Genomic DNA, 15,912 nt, shown 5'->3' on the forward strand with positions numbered 1-15,912 from the left:
ACAGGGATATTCTATATGTGACTTCTGTTGTGCTATTTGAAATGGAAACAGGCTGTGGAGCTTGCCAACTCATCTTTCATGTGCCTTTCCCACTGGTGTCTTTCTGCAGAATCAAGCTTGCACAGCGGAGCATTTCTGTGTTCCCTTTTACATGTGGTGCTTGTTATAAAAATACAATGAAGTTTGGCTGTAGTGAAATTATTTATTTGATTTTTTTTTTCTTCTGGTGCAAAAAGTAAATATGTTTACTGCGTCCCTTTCCATTCAGTATATTTCCTTTTTAAAGCTCCGATTGTGTTCAGCAAGACAGCCTCTTTCTCCAAGATTAACATTTCTTATGATTGTTCCTGACAGAGGATTTACTTTCAGAGGCCCTGCTAAGGATAACCAAAAAAGGGCATGTAGCAAGACAGTTTTGGCAGCTTGCATGAATTTTCGGAGCTTTTTAGGTCTTGGTTTTCTGATGAGTGGCTTCCTGAGCATGCCTAGGGAATGACAGGCATCTCTGCAGGCAGGCTGAACCCACCTTGGCCTGTGCGTAGCCATTGGCTGCCTATTAGAATAAATTGAGGACAATGCATACTGCTGCCTGCCAATTGTAAACATAAGGGATATGTATTCACTTAGCATTGACTTTTGGGAGGGGCCAAGGAAAGGCTGCAGTTTTATTGAATAGGGCTGTGTGTGAGGCTGCTGGTGTGCCTTTCTTGCTGTGCTCCTGCCCGAGCAGCCAGTTATTCATTTCCTTCCTACTAGTTGAAAACTTTGCACCGCAGAGGTAAGGGCTTACGATATGTGTTTGTTTGGGAGCGAGCCGGTCTGACTGCATTTGCATCGTGCCTAGAGATTAAGCAGCATGCGAAATATTACAAGCCGTGGAAATGGTCCGATGGTGTCGGATGCTCTTTTTCCTCTCCCTGTTGCCCCCCCTTCCCTGCTGTCCTTGGAGGGCCGGGGCGGGCGGAGGGCTGCAAGCTCACCCACCCCGGCAGACCCACACGTACGTGGAGCTGTGGGGTAGGCTCTGGCTGCGGGGCAGGTTGGTGCCGGCTCCGTGTGCCGGTTCCACTGCGCATGGGGCAATAACCTGTTTCCCCTTCCTTTAACTTTTCTTTATATATATATATATAAAAGCATTGCAATAAAAAGGTCTTTGGTGTGGTAATGGCTGAATTGCTTTTTATTTTGCAACTTAATACCTGGGCTTTCGGGGCAGCACAGCTGCAAAGGCAGTCTGGTGGTGTAACTGATACAGATACAGTACAGCTCTGGTTAATGTAACTGATCTGATGCTTGCTGCTGCAGATGTCTGCCATGGCAGCCTTTCATAGAAGTTTTGTTGACAATAGACAGCATCCGTTTTTGTTTTCAGCCTTCAACATGCACAGCCGCGTATTGCCAGAAAGTTTCTTGTGAAGTTGCCTTTCCTGTTAAAAGGGGGAGAAAAAATGCACTTGGGTGGGACCAGAGCTCTTAAAAGTATCGCTCTGTGCTCGTGTCAGAGCGCTGCTCCGGAGAGCTGGCGCGCAGGCTCTCGTTTCCAGCTCCTTTGACATGCTCGGACAGCTTGAAAGTGTTGTGCAAGGCTGGCTGCTGCTAGCACGATATTCTGTGTAGCGGGGAATTTCTTGGGGAGAGAGCTGGGAAAATGAAAGGAGGGATGAAGTTAGCTGCAGAGGGAGACTTGGGAGAGACACATGTTGACCAAACAAACAACCTCTGACCAGACCTGCAGTGCTAGAATTGCTTATTCTCATATGTCATATTATGTGTTGTTTGGAAAAATGGGCAAGATAACTTTTAAAAGACTTCTTGTGGAATATTTATTTTCAGTGTGCAGTATTTATGCAATTTTGCCTAGCTAAAAGCTCTCTTCTTGCTAAGAGGCATATAGCAGAACAATTTGTGAAAATAACCCATTTTCTTCTTGGCAGCAGCTCAAAGAAAATAAGGAGGCAGTATTTCTGTTGTGAAAACTGTGTATTTATTATAATTTGTCTATTTCAGATACCATACTGTGAGCGATTGTGCTTGTATGATTTGCCATCAAAGAACCCTGAGACCCTGCATGCATTCTTTCTCAGTCTCTTTAAATGTAGCACTAGGTTGCTATGCAAGGGTACACAGCTGCAGACAAATTTCATACTTTTTCCTCCCGCCATTGAGAGATGGGATGGGATCCTAAAACAACATACAACAAAACAGATGGACTGTTTTGACCTAAATTACTAAGAGGGTGGTGTTTCAAGGAAGTAAGTAGTCCATTTGCTTAATTAAGTTGCCTTTAAGGTGAAGTGTTTCAAGATACTCAAAGAAGGTAACAGGTCTGTCCTTTCTGGGAGGCTTTCTTATAGGCTGGTATCCTTGCTGATAAAAACAAAACAAAAAAAAACAACTGTACATTAACATATCTAAATCATGAACAGGAGAAAAAAAATGCAATAATTTGTATTTCCTGAAAAATCCTCTCTGTTGCAGCATGCAATGGCAAGGAGACCACAGCCCTCCTTCACAGGATTAGTCTTGGTGAAATCAATACCATCACTAACGGATGCAGGAGCTGATGCGAGGAGAGCCTTGTGTAGTCTGAATACACTTTGACAATGTAAGTGTGTATTAGGAGAACAAGGGATTTTCTGCAATTGCTACTTCAGATGCTCACAGCAGTATTCTGACACAGAGCAACCTGAGAATGGGGTAACTTCCCTTCTGCTTTTTCTCGTGCAGCTCTGATAGACAACACAATATTGTCACTGGAAAATAAGTAATTTGAAAGGACAGAGGGCCTCTGAGTTCCCCTGGCTACCAGTAGAGGGAAAATTAAAGTGTATCAAGATGGGAAGATGTCTTATTCCTTGAAGTCTCTTTCGCAGGGCCATGCATGGCAGGGAGGCACGCTGGTCAGCATCCATCCGTACCGACACAGGGTTAGGGATCTGCACTGCCAATTCCAGGTGGTGAGACTAGAAAGGTATGGCAAAGCTCTTTTTGCTGGCTGCCTTCTGGGAGGTTGCTTCTGTCATATGAAGAGATATGCTGTGTGGGTCTTTCAAGAGCCTGGCTGGAAGTCCTCTGGGGTTTGCCCTTCCATGTGTGCAACCAGAGTGGCACAGCCTATGGGGCTGATCCCTGCAAAGCCAGGCACTGCAACACAGGAGCAGGGTGGAGGGCCCTGGGTTTGATGTGTTTGAACAAAATACAAAATCAAACTCTGGGTAAAATAACCCCCACCACAAATTACGAAGATCTATTGTCTGATGTGACTGGTTTTCCTGACTTTGGGTTGCTTGCACAGGTGGGAGAGAGCAATACAACTCATATTCTGCTGGTAATGCTGACACTGGTTCAGCTTTTTGTGTCCAGCTGCGGTGAGTGTTAATTTGTGTTGTCACAGGTTAAAAAACAAACAAACAAAACAACAAGAACAAAAACACAATAGTAATAAACAAAAAGCCTTCCTTGCACTCATGGAGGCTTAAAATGCCACATGCCCTGGAGAGGTTTTGCTTCCCAAGGGGATCTGTTCCATTGCGGAGAAGTGAGCCTCTGTTCCCTTCCTTCCTTCCTGCAGGACAAATAGGATTTGAATGCCCTGGAGCTGCCTAAAATACTCTGATTTCTCAGTAGCTACTTATGTGAAACTGTTCCATTGGGTGTTCAAGTTCTAATTTCCATCAGAGATCAGTGGACTTGGTAACTCCTATCCACTAAGGGGACAGCTTGGTACTTTGATCACTGCATGCGAACAAAGAGGGACAGGAAACCATATATGCATAAGAAAGAGAGGGCCAGACAGCAGCATTAGCTGTCCATCTGCAGGGCTTGCCTGGACTCTCCTGGGTGTCCAAGAAAGCACCAAAAAAGGTAACCCAGCAGAACGTGAAGTGCAATCCTTCGAACCTTTCATTGCCTTTGAGGGGAGCGTCATGGGGCGTTTGCAGGATTGGACTCCAGGTGTACAAAGCCTGAGGCAGACAGGCCTGTGACTGTGAAGAGTGGGAGTCTATCTTCAAAGCAGGTTTTCATTCTTTAAAAATTGTCTCCTGTTAGTAACTACCCCCTGGCAGCTTGTAACAGGAAAACTGCTTCCTTACTCGAGTGTGCACCTTCAGAAATATTCAGGTGCAAAGGCCAGCTTGTTGCTTCAGTTCATAGTTCCTGCATGTTCTAAAGCCTCAGGACCTGGTGAGAATGGATTTTGGGCACAACTGTACTGGGAACAAGTCACCTACTTACATGCCAGTGCTTTCTCCTTGGGCGCTGGTTCCTTCTGGGAAGCTGTAGCTGGTGCATGCCTCCAAATGGTTCGTCAAGGATTTTGCTGGAGCTGAAATTTGACTCAAAGGCATTTGAAGATCAGATTAGGTTTGACCTTTTGGGATGAAACACTGAGGTCATAGGACAGTTGAACTGTGTAAGAATTTCTCTTTGCTTTTCCTGAATCTCTTGTACAGTTTAGCTAGCCCACTGGGGAAGAACACTCTATGTATTATAATTTGGGATCCCTCCCACCCCCAGGGGAGCTTGCTCCTACTTCTCTTGATGAAATGGATTAGATTAACTAGAAACATTAGGCCATGTAACGCTGTCAATTAGCTGCTAGCCCTGGTATGTTAGCTGTATGGTTTTCATCCAATTAGGAAACTGCTGCTTATGTTTTTTTTTTTTTTTTTCCCCCTTTGGAACAGTGCTTAGTGCTGATAAATGGTGTGCGGCTGGCAGCTTGGCTGCCAAGCAGATACCAGCAATAGCAGTGCAGGCTCTACTGTGTCCCTTCTCCCCAGGCATCACCAGCTGGCACCTCCTGATCAGAAAATCCTGCCTATAGGAGTGTTTACGGGGTTTGTGTTAAAACTAGGGTGAAGTGCTCACAAGGTCTGTTCTGCTGACTTGTAGTAGCAAATAACTGAGGAAGTGGGGGGAAGAGAGAAAGGAAAAAAGAAGGCCAGATCTTAAACTGCAGCAGTCATTTCTCCTTTGACTTTTTTTTTCCTGTGGTCATAAATACCTGGTGAGTCATTTAATGGCTGTGTCTGTTTCTGTGTCTTCAAGTACAGAATAATCCATGCCATTTTGTATGTAGCCCATGCGGCTACTGAGGCTTAATTCATTAGTGCTCCTAAAGAATTTGTCATCTTGAAATGTCAAGTTTAAGCATTGGCCTTATTTTTGATTGATTTCTGTTTTGATTGATTGAGAAACCTTATTTTTGATTTTTTCTGGCAAGAACGTACACCTTTTGGTTTGTTTGCACAGTTATATATTCCACTAGAATTTACCTGTTTTTCTACATTGTGGGCATAAAGACCCAGAAGTGCAACGAATGAGGTGGAAAACAGGGCAGGCTGAGCATGGTGACTCTAAGCTGAAACGCCTGGATGGGATTCCTCGGGTGCTCGCAGGTTTAACTGCACTTACTGCACCTAAGGGAGCATCCTGTGAGGCTGTTGTGTGGGTACCAAAACTGCAGGATGACAGCTTTTACCTCCAGCCCTGCCATAGTGTCACAAGAGTGGAAGAGAAACTACCAGCCAAGCTGGCAAAGCTTATCTGCTTGTCCGGTTTCTTGGTGATGGGAGAGTTTCAAACTGTAACTCCTGGGGCCAGGCCAGGCTGCAGTGGGGAAAATATTAGGGAAAGATTTCAGGCAATGGAAACATCATTACATGTTTTCCACACCCTCTTGTGTACAGAATACAAATAACGAGCATTTCCCTTGGGACTTGCTGTGGAGGGTGTGAAGCAAAGTGGAACCCACCCGTTTGCACATTTTCTGGTTTATGTCCTTAAATGGGAAAAAAAATCTTTGGAATTCAGCTCATAGAAGGGTTATAAATAGATTAGTGGAGATAAAGTTTTGCTGTAAATGCTCTGGTTTTGGGTGTATTCAGAAGAATAACTCTGTAGGGCAGCTGATAAGAAGGCGGCAGCTATTGCTAGCCATAGCAGGACACTGTGCGGGCACCCTCCACACTTCTTCCTCCAAGTGCGCGGAGACCCAAGGGGCATGGCAACTCCCAGAAGCTGAGTAACTCAGGGTGAGGGAGAATTGGCATTTGTGACCCACTGCAAGGCGCATGATGTGTTAGAAGCTCGCTTCACCTCCCGCTGCGGGGCCGGGCGGCCGCTGGCTGCAGTGCTGCTGCAGGGGCCAAGCCCCAGGACCGGCGCAAGTCGGCTTCAAAGGGAGCTTTGCCCATGTGGAAGAGCCTGTGATCAGGCCCTCGTTTGTTTCATATTTGCAGGGCTTTGATGTTCCCTTGTCTGTCTGTGACTGCCACAGGGCATGTTACTAGCCTTTTCCCACTTCATTCTTCTCTTTGACAGTGAGCTCTCTACTGGTGAAATGGCCCTCCTCCTGTCCCTGTTTTTTTCCAGAGTCACGATGTTCACTCTGGTAAAAAAATTTAATTTCCCACCATTCCAGAGGACCTCGCAGTGCTTGTTCGATAGCCTGGATCATCATCATTCTAATACAAGCACTTATATCAAGAACAATTTCTGCTCGGTCTTCTGGGATCAGCTGCAGATGGAGCAAAAGTTAAGGATTTTCTGTCTGCGTCTTCTTTTTGCCCTAAAATAATGACCTGGTGATAACCTGCTTTCTCTCAGCAGTTTCAAAAGCCAGGGGGAGAATTTGGCTTCATTCCTGTCTAGTTAAAGCCTTATAGGTTTGGGAAAGAAATTCCTTGGGCTTGGATACAAACTGTGGAAATGGGAGTGAGCTGGGTTAGCTCTGAGATGTGGGGAAATTTGGTCAGCTCCCATTTACTTGCAGAGCTGATCCCCTCCATTGTGGGTGCTGTAGGATGCCTCTGGCAGAGGTCAGCATCCTGCACAGAGGGCTGTGGTGTGCTGCACCCCTGCAGCCTGAGGGCAGGAGAGGGTTTGCTGCTTGGCAGGGCTTCGGGAACAGCACGGCCCTCTATGCACAGCCACACCCTGCTATGGAAACGGGGGCTTCGTCCACATGTCTGATAAGCCACAGCTGTTATTTCACCACTTCAAACAAAACTGGATTATGAAGACTGAAGTGCAGCATTTTACTTGCTGTAAATACGAATAAGAGTGTTTAGGCAATCCAGATGACAGAGCTAAGCATTTCTACAGCTAATGTATGTTACACTGACAAAAGGAGGCCTGCTGAAGATTTCCCTCCCGCTACCGCCAGTAACTTACCACAGGAATCGAATCGCCTGAGGTCTGCTGTCACTGCACTGGGGAAAATGAGGGAGAAGTTTTAACCTGGGCATTGGTTGGCCTGAATCTGACTGTGCTGTCAGCAGCTGTACGGTGAGGTAAACCATAGAGTTAGTTTTTTAAAAAAAATATATACGATGTCTGATCTCAGCTGTTGTAGTATAAATCTGTTTGATTTCCTAGAGTTACTCAGAATTCAGAGGGCAGCTTGGTATCAGAAACCAGCCCTTTTTGTTTTGCTTTCTATACATCCCCTGAAGGCTGCTAGCAGCAGGAAATTGGGTCAGGATTGCAGTAACAAGCATTCATTGGGAATTGATATTTCATACAAGAGAGGGCACTGCAAAACCAGCAAGCCAGTAAAATTCCACTGCTGGTTTGCTCCCTGGTGATTAAAAGGCCTTGCTGTAAATGGGGAAGGCCAGAGCTTCATTCACTTCAGCCACAATAGTAAATGGCTTATTCACTGGACACAGTATGCAAGCAAATAGCAAGGGTTTGGGACAATAAAAGGGAAAAGCAGCAACTTTTGCTTGCAGTTTGTTTTCAGTTTTCTCCATTGTGTGTTATTAAAACGCTCTGTGACTATTTTTTTGTTCCTTTATTTAGACCTATGTAAATGGCAGTCAGTTTGTTTTGCTACTTAACCCTCGCTCCATAAAACCAGACACACCAGCCTATTTCCTCTCCTTCCCCCTATACAACCCAAACAAGAAAAAGACATTTCCTCTACCAGTATAAATAAATGTAGCTCCTCTGTCTTCAGTGTATCTGTTGTTGGTTTATATGACTGCAGCCTGGGGTTAGCAGACAAAATTTTATTCTCACCCCAGGTATAAAACACTAACTTTAACAAAAGCAATGATTAAATGCTGGTATTTCCGAAAGAGTAATGGGACCATGGGAGTGAAGCAAATAGGAAACGTCTGTGCATGAATAGGGATGAGTTTTGGGGGAGGGCAGGACCAGCGTGCTTTGGATGGGAAAGAGCACAGGGGAGCAAGGCTGTGCACACCCGTCAGGGATTTTCCTTCCACCGCATCAGTTTCTGCAGTGAAACCCTATGCAGATGACATTAAGATGTGAAGTCATTACAGCACAGTTGTGTTTACATTCTTGCTTTTCAGTTTATTTTCCTTGGGGTTCAGTACTTTCTCTGCCATCAAAATCGCAGGGAGAAAATTGTCAGTCTATTTGCATTTTATTTCCTCAGGAAAAAAACAGTTAAATGACTACAGCAATGGAGCTATGTAGGGTTCGCTACTTGCTGGACGTTTTCCTGAGGCTTTTATTTGTCACGTGCCTTAGAAATCCGATGTTTATGTCATATTGGTAGGTTTAGAGGTTATAGATGGGTTTCTTTAGGAGACTGTCATTTTGATGTAAATCCAGAAGGGATGATTGATTAGTCTGATCTCCCAGACCCCATGCATCATTGCACATCATCCAGTTACTCATTTTGAGGCTACTTAAGCTGATGTGGTTAAAATCATAACTGGCTCCTCGGATGATTTTAGTTGATCCGAGGACAGGTGGCTGGATTTGAATCCAGTCTTCTGCTCCTCCAAAATGTTATCGAGCCTCCCAGGATGGACCACAGCCCTGCATGTGGTACAGCTTCTTGTTTTGACAAGAAGTCCAACAAAGGACTTCCATGGTCCATAAAGATGTTTTTATATATATATATATATATATATATATATATATATATATAAGTGTCATTCTTGGCCCATCTGCTGTAGCAGCCCAATAGGTTTTACAAAATAGTTTTTTTTTTCTTTGTTTTGTTTTGTTTTTCCCTTCACTACCTTCTGTAATAGATGTGAACTCCTTAGTGTCAGTATACAGAAAACCTAATATGAATGACAGGGGAGGGAATAAATGTACTTTTGTCTTCTGTATCAGATATCTGATAAAGATCAGTTCATCTTAGTAAGAAATTAAAGGATTTTGCTATCTGTGTAAGAAATATGTTTAGTTATAATGAATAGATTGAAGTGGTGGCAGTGAATATGGCTTATATGACAAAATACAGCTATACAGTCCTGAAAGTCTGGAGACTGGCTTGATGAACTGGAAAAAACATTATAATCTGAACACGTTATTTCTGTCTCTCCTGTGACCCTTCAAAGCAATGGAAAGGCACTGATGGAAAGACTGTTGGCATTAGCAGGCATAGAAATGGTTTCATCGATTTTGGTTCATTGCTTAAAGGTTGCTGAGGTTGAATTTAAATCTTTACGTTCGAGGTTTTTTCTCCATTTTAGAATTAAATACCAGAGGCTATAGGCATAGCCTGAAAACCTGGGAAAGACATATTAGGTCATCTTGTCCCTTTCCTCTAGGCAGTGCAGGATGACTCCCTAAAGTATATTCACACGTGTTTTGTCCATAAACACCTCTGTTTATTAACAAAATACAATAAGCTGTAGTTTTTCAGTGAGGATTGGGATATTTTGCTGCACTTTCTAGTTTTTAGCAGGGGGAAATAGCTATCATTCTGAAATGTGTTTCTTGGCCTATGGATATTGCTTATGTGAATTCAAGCAAAAAAATGTCTAATGAATGGAAACTTGTAGAAGAGTTAACAGCAGCTGGTTTTATTATGGACCATGGCTCTGACATGATCTCACGCTAGTTTAATACAAGTGTTACCTCACTGACTTCAATGGAACAGTTTTTCATTTTCAAGGGAGTAAATGAGGCCCAAATCAGTCAGACACCTAAGGAAACTCTCTGGGAGAGGGTCTCAGTTCGGGGAATGTATTTTACTTACATATAAAATATATGGGAATATCTGGACATCGCAGTAAATGCATCAGGCCACCTGGGAGAAAAGGGCCAAATTCTGCTTTGAATACCACCTGTGTAAATCCAAAACGAAATGAGTGGATAGCTTGCCAGGGAGAGCCAGAGAAGTATCTAATTTTTCTAAGTGCTGGGCTGAGTTTCCTTCTGACTGTGTTTCTGGTGTTTCCTCGATGAGATGGGTGGGACATATGACAGAGTAAGACTGTTCTGCAGCTTCAGTATTTTGGCTTCTTAATTTCAACCATATCAAATTAAAAGAGGAGCTGTGTTGACTATTGTGAAGCCAGCTCAGACAAAAGCACCACATGTGCAGCTATTCCGCCTTGAAACTATCAAAGCAAGTAGAGAAATAAGAACCATGTATTTTAGTCAAACCTCTCTTCTGAATTGCACAATAGTATGTCCTCTTCGCTCTGCCTTCAGCTTAGCTGAATCTTGCAGAACCCTAGGAAGACTTCTGTGCCCTGTTGGTAGTGTAGCCCTGGGCTCAAAAAGGGAGAAGAGCTACAAAACTTATTCAAGTCCATCAGAGTTGTTACTTTACAAGTTGCAGCAGCAGTCTGCAATTGTGAGATGAATTTTGCATTTACACCGTGTTTGAGGAAACTGAGATGAAGTGACAGGCATTGATTAAGACCTGCTCCTTTCTCTCCAATGCAGCAGCACCTGAGGTACAGGCTTGTGTGGAACCAAGGTCTGCATTCTCTTTGGTGCAAGCTTTGAAATGTGTTTTAGGGTTTGACTTTAACACAGCTCCCTGGATTTTAGTAGGATTTCCCAGCAGTATAAACACTGGTTTCAGATGCTTTTTGCTTTGCTAAGCCTTTGAAATGGTGAAGTTTACAGGTGTGCGACAGAAACATTCATTGTAATGTGGTTTGCAGTTTGACTTGGGGCACTCCTGCTGACGGGGGAAAAACACTTTAAGACTATGGAGTTATGTAGTGTTAATTCATTTTTATTTTACTGAAGAACTCGAAGGAAAGCAGAATAATGATAATTAAGCTTGATCTATTGGCCAAAACCGAGAGGGAGAAGGCAGTAAAGTATGTGAAAGGTTTTAAATGGTCCCATCCGTTTGTTTAAAAGGGAACTCTTATGGAGAGTGATTACAAGATTTTTCTCAGTCTGTTACAGGGTTCTTGCTGTTCACTATCTGAGCTAATTACATTGTCTGCAATCTGGCTAATTACATTGTCCACAAAAAAAGCACAGCAGAAGCTAGCATCCCTGTGGTTCATACACGTAGTAATTATTCCCACGGGCGATGCAGCAGTGTGCCCCCACGGAACTGGTCTCAGAGTACCAGCCTGTTTCCTCTATGATACCATTGTGCCATGTGACAGAAGTGACTTATAGCTGTGAGGCTCTGCCAGGTTCACCGTGGTAAGTGTGAAGTAGAGGCCCGGTTACTTAGCAGATTTCTTTTTAGTCCTCTCTGGACCTTTCTCCTCAGCAAATTAGATGCTGTTGAGAGAAATTTGTGTGATTATAACACATACCACTTTTCTCTTGCTTGCTTTGTGTATTTCTGTCCTTAAAAACCCCAAACAAATAGAATCACAGAATATCCTGAGTTTGAAGGGATCCACAAGGATCACAGTGTCCAGCTCCTGGGTCTGCACAGGACCACTCAAAAATCAGACCATATTCTATCATAGCATATTCTAAGCACCATATTCTATTGCTATTTCAATACTGTCTTTAGCTGAACAGAGCTTGCCAAGTCCAGCCTGGCCTGTATACACTGAGTAATACTGTGCATACTGTAGGTACCTTCACTGAAGTAAAAATGGACATCAAAGGAAGTGGTCAGAGGCACAGACCAGGACTTCTGATACCTACATCAAGATACACAGGTCTAAACTATGCTCTCATCTGAAGGCATACTCATAGGCCTACTATTTACCTACATTTTTTTCTCTTAGCTCCTGGGGCTATTTAATGGGATTGGCATATGACTGCAAAGAAGGAGGTAAGTAAATAGGATTTTTTTTTTTTCTGTGAAGCATGATTAGAATTTAAGAACACCTTAAACATACTTTAGAGACATTAAAATGAAAGAAAAAAAATAAAGCTCAACATATTGAATACAAGTTTATCTGCCGAACATTCTCCTGTGTGAAGGTTTTTATTGGCAAAGGACCTAGCTAGATGTGGTCCAGCGACTTGGATGTTATGAGGTGATGCCTTTTATTAGAAGCTGAATTCCCTCTTTGCTACTTAAATCCAAGGTTAGTATGCAGTGTTATGGTATTCTGTCCAAAGTAGTCTGGCCACCCTTGATCAGTTTTGGTTTTGATCAGTAAAAATACGTGGCAGGAGATGTTGAACCACTTGCGGGGTATTTGCTACTGCCAGGGATACCAAGATGGTCTACATTTGTGTAGTTCTATTACTACTACACTTTTTGTATTGGACTACTTTTATGATTTTTTTTTAAACATAATATCACGGAGGTATTCTTAGAGAATGGGCAACAGTATGAATGGACTGTGTGTATCTGTTGTGCTGGTTTCAGAAAACAAAGGTGGTGCAAAGTCTAAAAATAGGACTTCAGCAAAGAAGGACTGTGGGTGTTACATGTGGGTGTTACAGATGGTGTTACATGCATTTGTGCCATATCTAAAAGTGTTGCTTTAGCTGAAGTGGGTGTCAGGAATGAACAATTATGATTCCATGTTGAAACATGTCTGCAGCAGAGAAGGACAGTAGGATACATGGAAACAGCTGTGTTCCTCATACAACATTGGTGCTGCTTGCTCCACAGGGAGTATAAACATCTCTGAAATATCAGAAAGAAAAGCTTTATGTACCACATGTGACTTTGCATTTATACAGGTGCAACTGGCCTCAGCTGAAGGGCTGTTTTGATGAGAGACGAAATGTCTCATTTATATCATTGATATAAATTACTTCTTGACATTTACATGAGTGGTAGAAAACAAACACACTCTACTTCTGTTGGCATTCTTGTTGTGTGCATAAAAGAAGACCTGTCCTCCTTACCCATATGCGTTTTCTGTAAGGATATAATGCCCCTATTCAGTATTCATAAAGAAGGTAGTGGCTACCCAGCTTGGCTGCTTGATGAAGAGGCAGTTGCAGAATTCCACCCAGCTGAAATCATTGATTTTTGCAAATGGAAATTGTTTATACATTTTTCTTCATTAAAAAGAAATGCAATTAGTGGTTTACAATGTTTATGTGGATAGCATCAGCTGAATCTTGTTCCAATCCATTGCATGGTCTTTTAACATGACCTACAATACACATCATGCAAAAATCTGTCTGGGATGTCCAAAGTTAAGTGCAAATTCCCAATGCAAATATAAAGTTTTGCCAAGCCGAATTAAGCTCCTTAGGTGGTATCAGGAAGGGCTTTGTTGGATTGTTTATTTTTTTTTCAGGGGGCAGGAATGGGGGAGACTATAAATAGAACTAAAATGCTATTTTGCAACTCTGAAGGATTCAGTTTTGAATTAGACTGTATTAAATCTAAAGACTGAAATCAAATCACTGCCCAACATTCACTTTTTTGATTCCGTGATTTCTAGAAAGGGAACCAGCTGCACTCTCAACAAATTGTAAGGACAAGGCAAGGGTGTCAAGACAAAACTTTAGGGTGTGCAGCGGCACTAAGAGCATCAGGTCTCAAACATGTCAGCTTATAAAACACCGATTCCAACTGTTACACTAGATTGCTTGCTGTGTTATTTTGACGTGTTATTTTGTGTTATTTTGCATGTGTTTTGCTTCACTTCAGCTTTAGTGATCAAATATTACTTCTGGTTTAATAATATCACAGCATTATAAAGCTTCTGGACAATTTATTTAAATAGCTGTTATTGGGCAATTGTCCTGTAGTGTTCTACTGCTGATTGCATTTGAAACCCTAGCAACCTCAGGCAAAGTTTACCATGGTTGAAACTTATTTCTCTTCAGTATATGTGATACTACAGACTACATCTTTGTAAGTGACAGAAAATGAACAATCGTTCCCCCTATTAATCAAGATTAAAACAAGCTCTTGTGTTTAGCAGAGTATTAAGGTAAGAGTGTATTAGTAAGAAAAAAAAAAAGCAGTTCTGAAAATTCCCAGCAAATTATTCAGGGGCAATACAGTCAGTTAAATGCCTTCTTGTAGGTATTGCACATTGCAAGTGGTAGCTCCTCTCCTATTTATACTCCGAAGCATGGTGTTTCCAATAGCCTTTGGAAGTAATCATTCCAATATTGGGGTGTCCCCTGACACATGCACAATAAAATCTGAGTTGCCCCAATATGGTGTTTTCAGGAACTTTCAAGTGTCAAGGTTTTGATTATAAGTTACTTGCTCTCCCAAAGGAACAGTTCTTTGCTGGCTCTTGTGGACATTTCCGCCAGTTTAATTCAGTGTCAGTATTTCTTCTACTGACATCTGATGCAGACTGACCAAAGAAACGTGTGCCTGGCTTTGATTTTGACCCATGTGCATGCCCAGTTGCTTACAGTGCCTGGTTTGTAGTTATGCTCACCTCTGGTGACTGAAGACAAGAGGACCTGAACTTTCACTATGAATGCTTTTTTTTTTTTTTTTTTTCTCCATCAAGCAGTTCAGCAACCGCTGTATTACCAAAAGTACCAGATTTTATTAGGAACCTCAGGTGTTGACTCAGAATAATGTTGCTGCTTCCACATAAAATTGTGTATTGAAAAAAGCTTCCTTTAAAGGATCGTACAGATTTATACACTTAGGTAATTGCTATCTAATTATCATAGCCTTGTTAATGTGGTGAGGAAAGGGAGAAAAAAACATAAGGAACTTTAAGTTAGCAGTTCAGAATTATGGATCCTTTAGCACATGGTAACTACAGTATTATTTTTTTAAAGTGTGTATGGTTAGCAGCTTTAAACACTAGATGCTGTCTTTGATTATAACAGTGCTGAACTTTATCTGCAAAACTGAAACCTCTGATTCTCTAGTACATCAGTAAGTGAAACCTAAGCACATGTAATCTGTAAAAATAAATGTAATTACTTTAGCAAATGTATTACAGCTGGCCAGGTTTAATGTTGAGATACCTGTTTCTTATAGCTGACTAGTGTCAGAAGACAGAGGTGATGGCTTGAGCTGTGCTATGCAGACAGAATGGAGGAGAAAATATTGCCTTGCATTCTTCTGAGTGTACATTAAAGTGAATTAAAGTGAGTTGTGGTTCTGGCCTTTGACATTTCTTCCCACTGTTTTCTTCTGTTTAAAGCATCTTGGTGACAGAACCTTTTTTTAATTTCAAAAGCTCTGGTAAAATTGTAGCTAAGTGGGCTGCTTCAAAATTGAATACTTGATAAAATCTTCAGGAACACCTAAGGCATCCAAAAGCCTTCACTGACCTACTTTAATGCAGCAACGTTACTATTGCAGGAGCAGGAGGTAGGATGCTCCATTTCTGGTGCTTCTTTAATTTTGCTGTATGATTTTAGCAGACTTTTTGGCCTTTTCTTGTTTGTTTATCTTTAAAGGCATATTTCTGATCTCCGTAGTACAGATGTAACAGGCTGACTACAGCAAAGGAATTCAGTGTGGGTCACTAATTCATATGGAGACAACAATAAATTCATGATAGGCTGTGGGAGATCTTTGCCTGGTTGGACCACTGGCACAAAGCATGGCTTACGTGGGTGTAGCTGTCTGTTATTCTGCAGCTTCACCCCAACAAAAGTCAGTGTCATTTCGTATGGAGGGCAGGGCCTTACTTATCTGCTACAACAACAGGCAAAAGTATCTTCATTCCCTGATCTTTGGAAATTTCAGCAGGTAGAGATCCTGTTTCTCACAGGAGTGTGGTGACTTGAGCTGTAATTAGTGTCTACAAAGTGGTTAGAGGTCCTTTAATGAAATGTGCCCTGGAAGTGATAAGT

The 15,912-nt window shown here is 42.3% G+C and overlaps 1 protein-coding gene across 10 annotated transcripts in view; it reads left to right on the plus strand.

The window, feature by feature from the left end:
- The first annotated feature begins 543 nt into the window (after nt 1–543).
- Nucleotides 544–15,912, plus strand: part of CALD1 (caldesmon 1) — a 199,254-nt gene continuing 183,885 nt past the window's right edge. For 5 of the 10 annotated variants that reach the window (XM_035346639.1, XM_035346620.1, XM_035346692.1 and 2 more), the window contains exon 1: nt 546–778. The gene's annotated coding sequence lies outside the window, so the exon portion shown is untranslated. Of the gene's footprint in view, nt 779–15,912 lie in introns of all 10 variants that reach the window. The other 5 variants (XM_035346705.1, XM_035346719.1, XR_004756116.1 and 2 more) reach the window with 4 other exon arrangements.

This window comes from Oxyura jamaicensis, chromosome 1 (assembly GCF_011077185.1).
Source record: "Oxyura jamaicensis isolate SHBP4307 breed ruddy duck chromosome 1, BPBGC_Ojam_1.0, whole genome shotgun sequence".
In the NCBI taxonomy this organism is placed as follows: Eukaryota; Metazoa; Chordata; class Aves; order Anseriformes; family Anatidae; genus Oxyura; species Oxyura jamaicensis.